This window comes from Chiloscyllium plagiosum, unplaced genomic scaffold, assembly GCF_037043375.1.
Source record: "Chiloscyllium plagiosum isolate Xiang-an unplaced genomic scaffold, Cpla_swu_hap1 HiC_scaffold_18, whole genome shotgun sequence".
Taxonomy (NCBI): Eukaryota; Metazoa; Chordata; class Chondrichthyes; order Orectolobiformes; family Hemiscylliidae; genus Chiloscyllium; species Chiloscyllium plagiosum.
In genome coordinates, this window is record NW_028270156.1 from 69,635,195 (window position 1) to 69,649,172 (window position 13,978).

Consider the following 13,978-nt stretch of genomic DNA (forward strand, 5'->3'; position numbering starts at 1 on the left):
AGATGTCTTTTATCAGCATGATGAAGCCCTACTCTCACCATGGTTTGTATTTTTTTAAATGCATGTGTATGTTTGTAACCATGTGGTCTTTGTTACTATGTTTAGAGTTACTGAAATGTTTGCTCAAAATTGCCTGCCATTGACCACTCAACTTATCAATGAGCTACCAAATGTAATGAATTAATTGATTTCCACACTCTTGAGTTACAATGGTTTAATTACTATTTTTGATTTTTTTCCAGAAGTGACTGAGATTATTAGCATCGCAGTTAAAAATAAACGATTTCTCATGAAACTTATGATATATGTTATAACCCTGTGGACAGATATTAATTGGAGGGGTGAAAGTAACAAATAGATATAACAGATATGATTAAGGCTACTGTACATGCAGTAGTCTGATAGAGGAAAAAGGCTGCTTGGAATTAGCTATCTGTTTTGATTTGCCTTTTGAAGGTTTTTATGATGTTTATGAACTCAGTCATGGTATATAAAGAATAAACGATTTTGAAAAAGATAAGTGTATCAAATGTAAAAGAAAATGGTAGCTTCGCATCACTTTTTGATCACCATTTGACATTGTTGGCATCATCAATCTCAATTATGCAAAAATACTACGTGGAGAAAATGACCACTTCAAACAGGACTTGGGTGTTGCTATTTGAAGCCACGTGGATGATACACATTGTCTTATGCAATCTGATTGGTGATGAAGGCAGATTATGGTTTACTTACTACTGGGCTACATTTATCATTTCTATATTTTTGTTTGGTCATTGTCATTTTTTAAGCATGATGCAGCATACTGTTCATATTGTTTCCTTCAACAGAACCCATTTCATTGTCATTGCAGGTGTATATTAAGAAATTATGTCACCTTCCAGTTTTGCAAACTTGTTCCTTTCCCTTGCCATTTTCTTTTTTTATCTAAATGTAAGCCGCTATGCTATTAGTTTCTTTAACTCCTAGCCCTCTTGAATTGTCTTGAAAGTTGACAAGAGCAACACTTTGCTAACTTTCATTAAAATGTTCTGCAAGGGGTGAAGTAATTTTTCCTGAATGTTGACGTCCCCCTTGGTGAAAATATTTATGAAAGAATCATGATTGTAAATCCCTGTGTTCAATTGACTCTGCTGATGTTTGCATTGGTACACTTATAAATTGCATCGTATGGTCTAATGGATTTACAACTGCCAATACTGGGTTGGAAATAAAACCAACTCGTCTGTATTTGATGTTTTAAAGCCAAAAGGGAGAAGCTATTACATGACATGAAATTAGATTGAATCATCTGAAAGTTCCTTTGGTAAAATATATGTAAGATCTGATTCCTCTGGGAAGGCACTTACCATGTAGCGTCTATATAGGTTGATATCTTTACTAAGTATCAATTGATTGAAAAGCAAGGAGCTTCAGAGAAAATTGCTTCCATGGACCAATGTCTAGCTCTATTGGTTTCAGTTGAAAGATAAATAGTTCTAATAATATTTTAGTTAAAATTGGGTTTTTGTTTAAAACGAAATTTTAAAGAAATGTCATTTGTACTTTCCCATCTGGCCCTCATTTACCTATCTCTAAACCCTTGCTCCTTCTTGGCATGTATGCACTCTACATGAAATACTGTAGTCAGGAATTCAGTCATACCCTATGACCTTGTTACCCTGGGGGTCAAACTTTGATTAAGGATACATTTATTATATTCATTCACAAAATAAGTTCCATTTTAGCTTAAGTGTGTATTGAGTAGGGATCTGCACATGCACAATTGTAACTGTTGATAATGAGTATGCTATCCAGAGATTTAGCTTAGTTGGGCAAGTCAGTTCTTGCTGCCAAGCCATGTAAACATTGTGTCAACTGAATGGCAGCTCGTGATTTCACACTATTAATTCTTGAGTAAATTCACTGTTAGATGCTGGGTTTCTGCAAATATTATGTTCTTATTAGCTGCGTTGATCATCCCAATTACCACAATCTCATCTTTCCTTGCCATTTCATTGAGTTAGCCCAATTGAGATGGTATTTAATTCTTCTGGGAGTTTTGAATTAGGAGGGAACATGAGAGGAAGACTGAATGTTCTTCACCTTGCTGACTTGATCAAATTCAGTTAGGGACAGGAAGGTCAGGTAGTCTTTTCACATGGAGATCAATTGAGGCTTTATAGTGATTCAACTGATGGCATTTAAGGGTCTTATTCTGCCATTGCTAGTGTTCTGCTTGTAGCGTGAGGCAACTGGGTGTAACACCATTTCAGGAAACTGCTCAATAAAGTTGGTGGCTTCATTGTGGACTTGGGGATGGGAGTGGACCTTCATGAGTGAACATCTTGGAGTCAATAGAGGGTCACCCTGGCTGCAAGAGCTGCTACTAGGAAGGATCTCCCCTTACCCCAACATGCTTGGTGCTCTTCAGGAATCTCCATCATGGTGGCTGCTCCTGGCTGCCTGCAGTACCAATTGTAACCACCGCTTCCAGTGGAACTACTGAGACTGCAGAGTTGGCAACTATCTAACAGGATTTTTGGTTCTTAAAGCGGAGATTTACACTCTTAAAGTGGCAGCAATACTAACGACAGGGTATTAACTGTATTGGGGCTTTGAGAAATGACTGTTGGGCTCAGCATTTCAACCAGTGGATGGGATCGCTGCCATGGCCATTTAATTCAGCCCTAGGCATTCTTTCACTTGACCAATTAGTACTCAGTGCCCTATACTACCAGCTGTGGTTGATTGTAAAACGGAGAATTATTTTTTGGACTTTACTGCACTGCTCTGTTATGGCACATACTTTAGCGTCTTCCTGAGTATATCTACTAAGGTCACATTGGGATTCAAAGGTTTCCAGAGCTGTGACTTCTTGGAATTTTTCTTATATTAAGCTAGGCATTTAAAAAAAAGTTGTCTTCCAGTCTGTCTGGAAAGTCTATGTTTTGTTGCTGCTGATTGCCAAAGTTCTAATGATTGTACACACAGAAAGAAGATATTTGGACTAACACAGCAATGCCATTTATACTAGAATATTCAGAAGTTGCAATTTCCCTGTAGGTCTGGAAATGTTCTGATACAAGTATATACCCAATTCTCTTTTGAAAGTTACTGTTGAATCTATTTCTTTTGTCTTTCCAGATTGATAGTAGTTGCTGCTTAAAAAAATACATGCCTCACCTGCTCCCTTCCCCATTGCTGTCCATTCTCTTCTGCCTCATACTCTGCTCACATGTGGGGAACTGCAGGATCCTTACATCTGTCCTATATGGCTTTAAGAGGTGCATTTTGTCCTTGGTTTTTGTCATAAGAGGTTGAGACAGAGGTGGGAGCAGTCTGTTCTAAACCAATAAAGCAAACAACTTGTGAGGCCTTGGGTTTTTTTTAAGTTGGAACAATAGAAGCAGCGTGAATGGGTAGAGTAAGATTCCCATAGAACACGGGTTTTAGTTTAGATTTCAATAGATGTTGGGGTTTTGAAGCTGCTATGAAATACTTGAGTTCTCTCTCTGTGAGAATTTTCTCTTTGTTTTTCCCTCTTGGACTGGAAAAACATTGCATGCAAGACAATCTGTTTTACTGAATTTGCCTTTGCCAAGGTAAATTTATGGGATGTTAGTATACTGGAGCAGTTGCTGTTTACTAGTTAAATAATCTATTTTCTGTTGAGTTTTCCAATTGAGTTAAAGTTTGACCATTTCTTCTTTCTTTTGCTTGTTTTTAACTGTAGCGTAAGAATAAAGTGTATTTTGCTTAAAGCTGAATAGTGTAACCAGTTGAATTACATCTGGAACACAGCACCTTATACTTGCCTTTAAATAAGAAAAAAGTTAGCATCTAGCTATCTCCTTGATATATTTGAAGGGGGTTTGGTCCAGCCCATGACACCTGACTAAAATGAACTGAGTCTGAGAATCAAATGCACCAAATAATACATGTTTTTAATGTCTAGCATGACCAGCTCCTGAGTAGCTTGTTCATTTTTCCCTAAATAAAGAAAAAGGTCCTGCAAAAGATTTAGTTCCAGGTATACACAAAATAATCATCTAATGACTACCGTTAGGTATGTCTTTGGTGTAGCACTAATTCAAGATCTGAGATATCTGAGTGATGGATTTTGAGAAAAAGCAAAAATGAGAGGTTCAAAATTATTCGGAAAAATCCTTGCTACACTTAGACATTTAAACTGAATGATATAAATAACTAATATGGATCAAAGTTAATTTTAGTGAGGCCATCATGTAAATATCTTTATTGTGGTAGTTTAAAGCTATGCAATAGTGATAATATTCTGCTGATAAAAGGAATCAGATTACAATTACTGCTCAAAATTTAGAGGAGTAATTTTTATTCTTTATTTCTAATTTATTAAATTTATTACTGGATTCCTATCCAGAAGTGACTGTGATTTGACTAAAACATCCAACAGTGATAGACCCAGTTCTCAAGAATCTTGCTTCACCTTCAAATTCTATGACACTTTGGTCATTTTAGGTTCTGTTCAAGGAAAAGCAGTGTGTTGTCTTTGTTGAATATTTAGACTATAGTTCCTGTCTAATTAAACCTACGTGTGTAATCTATACATTTAATGAAATCAGTAGTAAGTCAAATACTGATGATTTCAAATCAAATTAACGTGGATTTCTTCTAAGACTGACAGAAATAGGGTTAGTTTTCTTGCAAACTAATAGCAGACTTCAATCCCAGCATATTCAGATTTTAATACAAACTATAAACAAGTAGAAACCATTGAGTGTGTATTGATATTTTGTTAACCATGGTTCTTATATTTTTTTAAATGTTAAGTCCTTGTATTTTCTTCATATTCCTAGATTATCTTTTTGAAGTCTATCTCTCCAAACATGTTATTTGACCTTATACCTATGATTATCTAGATCATATATATAGGCCTGACACTCAGTTCTTTCACAGTCATTGGAATTAATATCAGGGGTTTTCCAATCCACTACCAGCCATTTTATGTTTTCTACCAGAGAAATCCAAATAGTCCCTCTTCCTCGCAGTTTCCCCTCTTCTGATACATGTAATGCAATTTTTTTGAAAGCTACAGTTAAACCTGTTTTTACCATTCTTTCCAGCAGAGAGTCTAGATGATAACTCCACCAATAGAAAATACACTTTTGTTAACTATTTAATCAGCTACACCAGCAGTGGACTAAATTAATATCCCAAATAAATTGTCAGGGTTGTTACTTTATCTGAACCAAATTTATCTTCATAGCAACATCATAATTAAAAATATTCTAGGTCACATAAATTAAAATCTCAATGTGACAAATTCTTCTAACCAAGAATGTTCCTGTGTATGATACTAATGATTTATTATTGAAAACCGTACATCTATTGTATGTCATCCTTGTCACTCTTTCTGGATCCATGAAATTCAGTCTGAGAAAGATGTTAGCCCTCTGCTTTATGCCTTTGTTACCTAGTGCCAATTGTGTCAAGCAGTAGGCCTTCACATACTACCTAATTGGCACAAAGTTGCATAACCTGCCCCTGTAGTTGAATCATAGTGTAACATTTCTCAAAATGATAACTAGTTATTGTTATGAGCTTTTCCATGAGTTGTCCCCTCTGATTCTCCCAGCTCCTAATGAAAGCAGCTGTGTGAGAAGGAAATTTTCTTTCCCTAGTCGAGAAGTGAGCAGATAAAATATAAAGTCTATCTCTTCCTTTGGGAATGAAGTTGGTGTAGAATTACTGTATTGGATTTCCTCAGAAGAAGAGAATACACTCCATGAACAAAATTCAAACTTTAAAGTGTGACCATATGAATGTTTTTCTGTCTTTATCTAAACCGTTGAGTGTGGAAGCCTCTGACAAGAGGATGTACCCCTTCTAGTCTTCATATTTCCTCTCTGCATCATTGTCTTCATTATTTGGAGACACTTGACAAATCATCTGCCTGTAAGCATTATACTCTAGGTATGTATGAACATATGAACAAGGAGCAGGAGTAGGCCATTTAGCCTATCGAATCTGTCTCGCCATTTAGCAAGGTGGTCTGACTGTAACCTCAAATCCATGTTCCTGCTCCCCCTGATAAATTTCACCTTTCTGCTTATCAATAAGTTAAAATCTATCTACTTTTGCCTTAAAAGCGTTTGAAGACTGTCTTCATGGCCTTTTGAGGAAAAGTTCCAAAGACTCAAAGCTCCAAAAGTAAAAGATTCTTGTTATCTCTGCCTTAATTGAGAAACTCCTATATTTACACTCTGACTCCTAGATTCCACTACAAGAGAAACATACTCTTCATATCTACCCAGTCAAGACCCCTCAGGATCCTGTATGTTTCGGTCAAGTTGTATCTTACCCTTCTAAACTCTAGTGGATACTAGCCTAGCCTGCCCAACTTTTTATCATAAGACAACTACCCTTCCCAGGAATACAAACAACATTGCTGGAAAAAGCTCAGCAGGTCTGTCAGCATCCGTAGAATGAAAGCAGCACTGCCATTTCAGGTATAGCCTATTATTTCCAGGTATTTATTGATTAAATCTTCTCTGAACTGGTCCCAATCCATTTACATTCTTTTTTTAAAATGAACAATACTGTGCACCATACTCCAAATGTGGGCTTACCAGGTCTTTGTATAACTAAAGCATAATTTTGTATTGAATTCCCCTCACAAATTATAACATTCTATCAGCTTTCCTAATTACTTGCTGTGCCTGAATGCTAACATTTTGCAATTCATGATATTGGATCTCTCTGCATCTCAGAATTCTGCAATATCTCATCATTTAGATAATATACTTATTTTTTATTCTTCCTGTCAAAATGGACAATGCACATTTTCCCATCTTAGTCCATTTGCCAGACCTTTGACCATTCACTCAGCTTATCATTATATCCTTTGATTCTATTTAGATGAGAGAAATATTGAACCTTATGCTACTTTTGATTGTGAAATATGCAGTCAAAAACACTTAAATACCAAAGACGCCTCTTTATAATGCAATGCATAATTCCTGCATAAAACTATTTAACTTTGAAAATCCATAATTGGATTGAACCCCCCCATATTAAGACTCAATGTCTATTGCTAACTGACCCTGGTGAGCTGAGAGATTTGGGGAAATTCCCTGATTTGTGTACCACTGATAGCCATTCCATTGAGATGTATTCACGATGGTCGTAGATATCTTCTTGATGGTAAAAGACTAAAATCTTTGAACAAGCAGTGATTAGCATGAGTGTGCAGGTGTGATGGTGCTTAAAGGGTTAAGTCATGGTTCCATAAATGTGGATTATATTTCATTCAGTTTTATCTGTTGTGGTGTGAAATTGGTGAAAATATTTAATGGGGTAGACACATTTTTCTCCACCGCAAAACTTTTCTCACCTAAAAGATACACATATGACATACTCTCCCTCAAACATTTGTGAATAGTGAACTAATTTTAATGTTTAACATCTGAATTGACATTTGTAACTGGTAAATGGATGAGATATAAATCAACCCTGAGTTCATTGAATGGTGGTATGGGTTCAATCAATGGCTGTCTGCAGATATAAGCTGAAGGAGGTTTGAGATGTATCTGAATTTTCTCAATAGTACATCTTCTTGGAAAATAGTTAATGGAATATTTGGGTTCAGTTTAAGATTTCTAAAACTTGTTGCCATTTATTGGTTGTTTACTGGAGACTTTGGTAAACCTACCACTTGAATTATATTTGTTTCTTTGCTAAATAGTGAAAATGAGCCCTAGGAACACAATTAGGCCTTATGATATCTTGAACCTGCTGCACCATTCAGTAAAATCATGGCCATACTTACATATCAACTCCATTTCCCTGACCAATCCCCATATCCTTTGTTTCCTCAGTGTCCATTGCATTGATCTTAGTCTTGAACATACTCAAAAGCCTTCAGTAATCACTGGATGGGGTATTACAAAGGTTTACAACTCCCTGGGTGAGAAAGGTCTCCACAACTCAGCCCAAAACAGCCATCCCTTTATCTTGAGACTATTGGCTCTAAGCTTTGGACTCATAAGTCATGGAAACAGGCCTTAACCTTATGAAATGTTTGAAAAATGTTATATGTTTCAATGAAATCATCATCATAAACTCCAGGGAATATCAACCCACTGTACCCAATCTTTCGTCATGGTCTTGTCATTCCAGCAATAACGATAATGAGTCTTAATTGCATCCCCAACGAGACAAGTATGTCCTTCCATAAGTAAGGAAATCAAAACTACTACATGATGTGGTCTCATCACCCCTCCCTACAATTGCAGCAAGCCAACAATAAGTTGCATATATATAGCAATATTAATGTAAGATATCCCATGGTGCTTCAGAGGTATTATAAAACCAAACATGCCTCCTGCTGCATACGACATATGGCAGAGATCCAAATGCTAAGTCACAGAGTTTTAAGTGGTGTCAAGTGAGGTAGAGACGTTTCGGGGGGACGGGATTATTTTTATTCACTTGTGGAATGTGGGCGTTGCTGGCTGGTCAGCATTTATTGCCTGTCCTAGTTGCTTTTGAGAAGATGGTGGTGAGCTGTCTCCTTGAACCAGTGCAGTCCCTGTGCTGTAGGTATACCCACAGTACTATTAAAGGAGGAGTTCCAGGATTTTGACCTTGCAACAGTGAAGTAACTGTGAGAGACTTCCAAGTCAAGATAGTGAGTAGCTTGGAGGGGAACATGCAATTTGGTGGGGTTCTCCTGTATCTGCTGCCATGGTCCTTCTACATGGAAACAATTATAGGTTTGGAAGGTGCTGTCTATTGATCTTTGTTAAATTCCAAAACATAGAAACTAGGCTATTGAAGGCACAGCCACCAATTGTGATTAAAATTAGGAATGATCAAAAACCAGAATTAGAAGAGCACGGACATTTTGAAATGTTGGACTCCTAGCTATGATAAATTCCACAAAGGGATGACAGCAGATAGGCAATGACAAACATTTAAGAGTGCATAGAGGAACTGCAACAATTCTTCATTCTTGTCTGACAAAAATAAAATGAGAAAAGTGGCCATGCTATGACTAACTAGGGAAATTAGGGATAGTATCAGATTCAAGGAAGAAGCATATTAATTGGCCAAAAAAAGACAGCAAACCTGAGGATTGGGAGTAGTTTAGTTTCAGCAATAGAATTGATTAAGAGGTTTAATAGTTAGCTTGCAGGGAATGTACAAAATGATTTGTAAAAGCATTCATACGCTCGTGAAGAGAAAAGACTAGTGAAGACAAACAACTCTTCACTACGGTCAGAAACAAGGGAAGTTATAAAAAAGATTGTGGACTGATTAAGTGCATATTTTGGTTCTGACTTCACAAAGGGACACAGACAACATCTTAAAAATTGCTGGGACATACAGGATCTGGTGTGAGTTTGTGTGGGGATGGGAGGGAGGGAAGCTGAAGGCAATCAGTATTAGTAGGGAAGCAATGTTGGAGAAATTGATAAGATTGAAGGCTGATAAATCTGCAGAATCCAATAATCTACATCCCAGAAAGTGCCCCGAGAAATAGTGGATGCATTGGTGGTCATCTTTCAAGATTCTCTTAACACTGGATTAGTTTGTAAGGATTGAGGGTTATGAATGTAACCCCACTATTTGAAAAGGGAAGCAGAGAGAAAACGGGATTATAAATCAGTTTGCCTGCCATTGTTTGTGCATTGAATGTTAGAAACAAATATAAAAGATATAAAAGCATGCCAGTTGGAAAACAGTGACAGGATTGTACAGAGTCAGCATAGATTTATGAAAGGGGAACCATGTTTGGTAAAGCTACTGGATTTGTTAAGGGAGAGCCTGTGGATATGGTTTACTTGAACTTCCAGAAGGCCTTCAATGAGGTCCCAAGTAAGAGATTAGCATGTAAAGCTAAAGCGAATGGGTTTGGTGTTAGTGTTCTGACATGACTAGAGAACAGGCTGACAGACATGAAACAAAGAGGAGGAATAAATGCATCTTTTTCCAAGTGGCAAGCAGTTACTAGTGGGGTACCACAGGCACCATCAACAAGACCTGGATGTCCTTGTACACCAGTCACTGAAAGTAAGCATACAGTTGCAGCAGGTGGTGAAAGCGGCAAATGCTATGTTGGTCTTCATAGCGAAAGGATTGCAGTACAGGGACAGGGAGATCTTGCAATTATGCAGGGCTTCAGTGAGACCACACCTGGAATATTGTGCGCAAATTTGGTCTCCTTATCTGGCTATGGCGAGAGTGCAACAAAGATTTACCAGATTCCTGGGGTGGCAGGACTGACTTATGAAGAGAAACTGGATCAGTTAGGATTCTATTCACTGGACATTATAAGAATGGAGGGATGGGGGACTTTTATAGGAACCTATAAAATTCTACAAAGATGATACAGGGTAAACATGGGAGGGATGTCATCAGAGAGTCCAGAACTAGGGGTCACAGTCTAGGGATATGGCGTAGGCCACTTCAGACTGAGATGAGAAAAAATTTCTTCATCCAGACAATGGTGAGCTTGTGGAATTCTCTGCCTCAGAAAGTGGTTGAAGACTAAACATTGCATATTTTCAAGAAGGAGTTAGATGCTGTTACCTGGGGCTAAAGGGATCGAAGGGTATAGGGAAAAAGCAGGAACAGAGTACTGAGTTGGCTGATCAGCCATGATCATATTGAATCGTAAAATGGGCTAGAAGCGCTGCTCCTAATTTCTACATTTCTATGAAGGAGATTACATGGAGATGTGACATCAGGGATGAGAATTTTAAAATCAGAATGATAGGCTGGTTTTTACAACTCCCCTGATACCAGTTGGTAACTAGAGTGTGGGGTTGTAAAATTGGTCATCATGTCATTGAATTTTCATCAAGTGCATAAAGGACCATGTGTGCAGACTGGAAGGTTTCACTGGTCGATCTGATGACCAGTCAAAGAGGGGAGGTTTTTTTTGTCATATATTTCCCATTCATGCATTTCCTCTCCTCCCAATCTATCCTTGCCCCCTTGATGGTCCTGCTACCCTGCCTTGGTGCAAAGCTGGACTTACCTTCAAGTTCTGGGTCTATCACATTTTACCATTAGAATTGTGCAGTTCCAGCTTTGGCCATCACTCCTGGTAGCACAGCTGAGACCAAGGATCAGTCTGTTCACTTGAAGGCTGTGAAGTAGACGTTGGGCGACTTGACAAAGCAGAGATCTACGTGCTTCCTCCCCATGATTTTGTAAGATCCAGCTTGTTGCATGTTCAGGAGGCAACAGTGATGAGTGAACAGGGTTTGATATGAATTAGTACGTGGGCAACAGAGAAGCTGACTTGATATGCATTAGTATAATCAAGTTCAGTGGTGACAAAGGTATCGATATGAGGCATTCAGCAGGAGATGAGCTAAAGCAGGCAGACTCCGATTATGTTATGGAAGACCGAATAGGTCAGCATGATAATGCATTGTTATGGTGTAAAGTTCACCTTGGTGTCAGATCTGACACAGAAGTTCTAAATGGTCTCCATCAGCTTAGGATGGTTGCCAGGAAAGTTGATGGAGTTGATAACTGGGGAGCAGAGTCTGTGGCAGAGGCCAAAAATAATGACTTCAGTTTTGTCAAAATTTAATGGTACAAGATTACTACCAGGTCTGATGTCGTACAAGTAGTCTGACAGTTTAAAGAGAATGGAGGGGTCAAAGGTGTGATGGTGATAGAAACCTCAATGTCATCAGAATTCCTCCTTTTCACATTCCTAACAGCATTGTGTTAAGAAGTAAGGTACCAGTTGCTTTCCTAATTGCTCGTTCCACCTGCATGCTAACAATCTAATTCAGGTCATTCAGATCGGTGTGAAAGCTAACATTTATTTATCTTTCACCTTATTAAAAATATTCTGTTTTTTCCATTCTTTTGAACAAAGTTCAGAATTTCATACCCACATTATACACCATCTAATATAATTTTGCCAAATTGTTTATAAACAGTTTATATCCTTTTTTCAGCCTCCTTATGTCTTTCTCATGGCTTATTATCCCACTTAGTTTTGTACTATTAGCCAAATCAGCCCTCTCACTTAAATCATTCATATAGATTGAAAATAATTGAGGCCTATTCATTGCCACGCTCCACTAGTCAGAAACTGTCATCTCAAAAATTTAAAGTGTACTCCGTAGTCCATTCATCAAACCTCAATCCATAGTAATGTATTAGCCTATATCCTGAACCTTAATCTTCTTTTGGAAAGGGATTGGTTAGCTCAGTTGGCTGGACAGCTAATTTGAAAGACAGTGATGCCAATGGTATAGATTCAGTTCCCACACTGGTTGAGTTTACCAGTTAGTACTCCCCTCCTCAATCTCTCCCCTCACCTGAGGTATGGTGACTCTCAAGTTAAACCACAACGAGTCGTCTGTGTCTGAGAGAACAGCTCTATGGTCCTTTGGGACTGTGGCAATTTTACTTAATCTTGTTTAATCTCATCTTCATTCTTCAGATTGAAGTTATTTTCTACAGGGCATCTGAATACTGGTAGTTCAGACAAATCATATAGCGTCAGCTGATTTGTATGTCAGTCTTGGGCAAATGTAGCAGAGACTGATGTTTTAATCATATGATTCAGCAGTGGAGTTCCATGACCCCCAACGGGTACAGGGGACAAGAGTTTAAGGCTGTGAGCTGCACAGCTGCTGTAATGGTGGTTGTGAACCACACATCTGCCAGTAAAGTACTAGGACCTGCTCCAATCCATATTTCTGGTTCATAGTTCATTCAGAAACGAGTGCAGTGAGCACACCCAATATTTTTCTGTTTTGTGAGGTGGGGAGAATGGGGAAGTGAAACTTGAAGTGACTCTACACATGACAAGGTCACATCAGTTTCCAGGAATCTGGACTGGAAAATTAGTAAGTGGGAGATTTAAGTCATGCTGAAATTGGAATGTTGGGGTGAGGAGCTGAGGCCAAAACGTAGCCTGGTGAGCAGAAAGTGTCTGCACTCCTCATTGGCATGGTTACTCGCTAATACAGATCTAAATGGGCCGCGTGTCATTTTATATTCATAGAAAGCAACCTGAAGAAGTTTATCGGTTGAGGTTCTAGCTCCAGCAAATCCAGAAGGTAAGAACCGTGATTCTAAATACAGAGACTTTCCGAAATTGTGTTCACCACTACTTTAGCCAAATTCAAAGAATGGTTAAAATATCCTATTTGACTCCAAATGCTGTCTAATGAAATTATGAAGCTAAATAAACTTAATATAGACGTGGGCGGAGACTTTCCATTTGAAGTTAGGGTACGTTGGAAGATGTCATCTCCCCCAGTGCCCGGGGTAAGTTACCTCACACAGTCACAATCTTTTCAGTTCATTACCTATGCAAAAAAAATGTATGACTTGCTTGGCACCTGGCGAGAAAGCCAGACCTTCCTGCCACTGGTGGGACCTTATGTGGTCAAAGGTTCAGTGACATATATAAGGACCAGGTGGACACCACTTCAGACACTGCAGGCCAGAAGCTTCCACTCAGCCTGTGTTTGTTGCCCCTCTCCTTCTGACAAAAGCCCAGAAATACATCCCAAGAAATGGAAGCTGACTTTCAGATTCACAGATGCTACTGAATGGGGTCACCAAGAGAAGCTCCATCCTCTTCTGGGGAGACGACACCAGAAGTCTATCCTATTAGGCCCAGCTTGGAAGAGATTGCTGTATGGATCAGTGCCACTGGTCAAAGGAACTATCAATCCATGATTTCCTGTATCCTGCCTGAGGGTAGGAGTAGGTGGTGCTATTTTCTTTGTCATATCACTCAGTCTCATCCTGCCAGTGCACTAGTATCTCACAAAGGGTTGCAGCCTCAGTATTACATGCAAAATATGGTTCACACTCACTTCATGTTCTCAAACTATTAATCTTTCCTGCATTTCCCACTCCCTCAGGACACCTCCCCATCTTGCATGGTTAGGCGACTTCACAAATTGCTCCTGCCCCTATCCCCATCATATTCAATCCTTTTCAGTGCAGGAGAAACTGGCCACAAGAA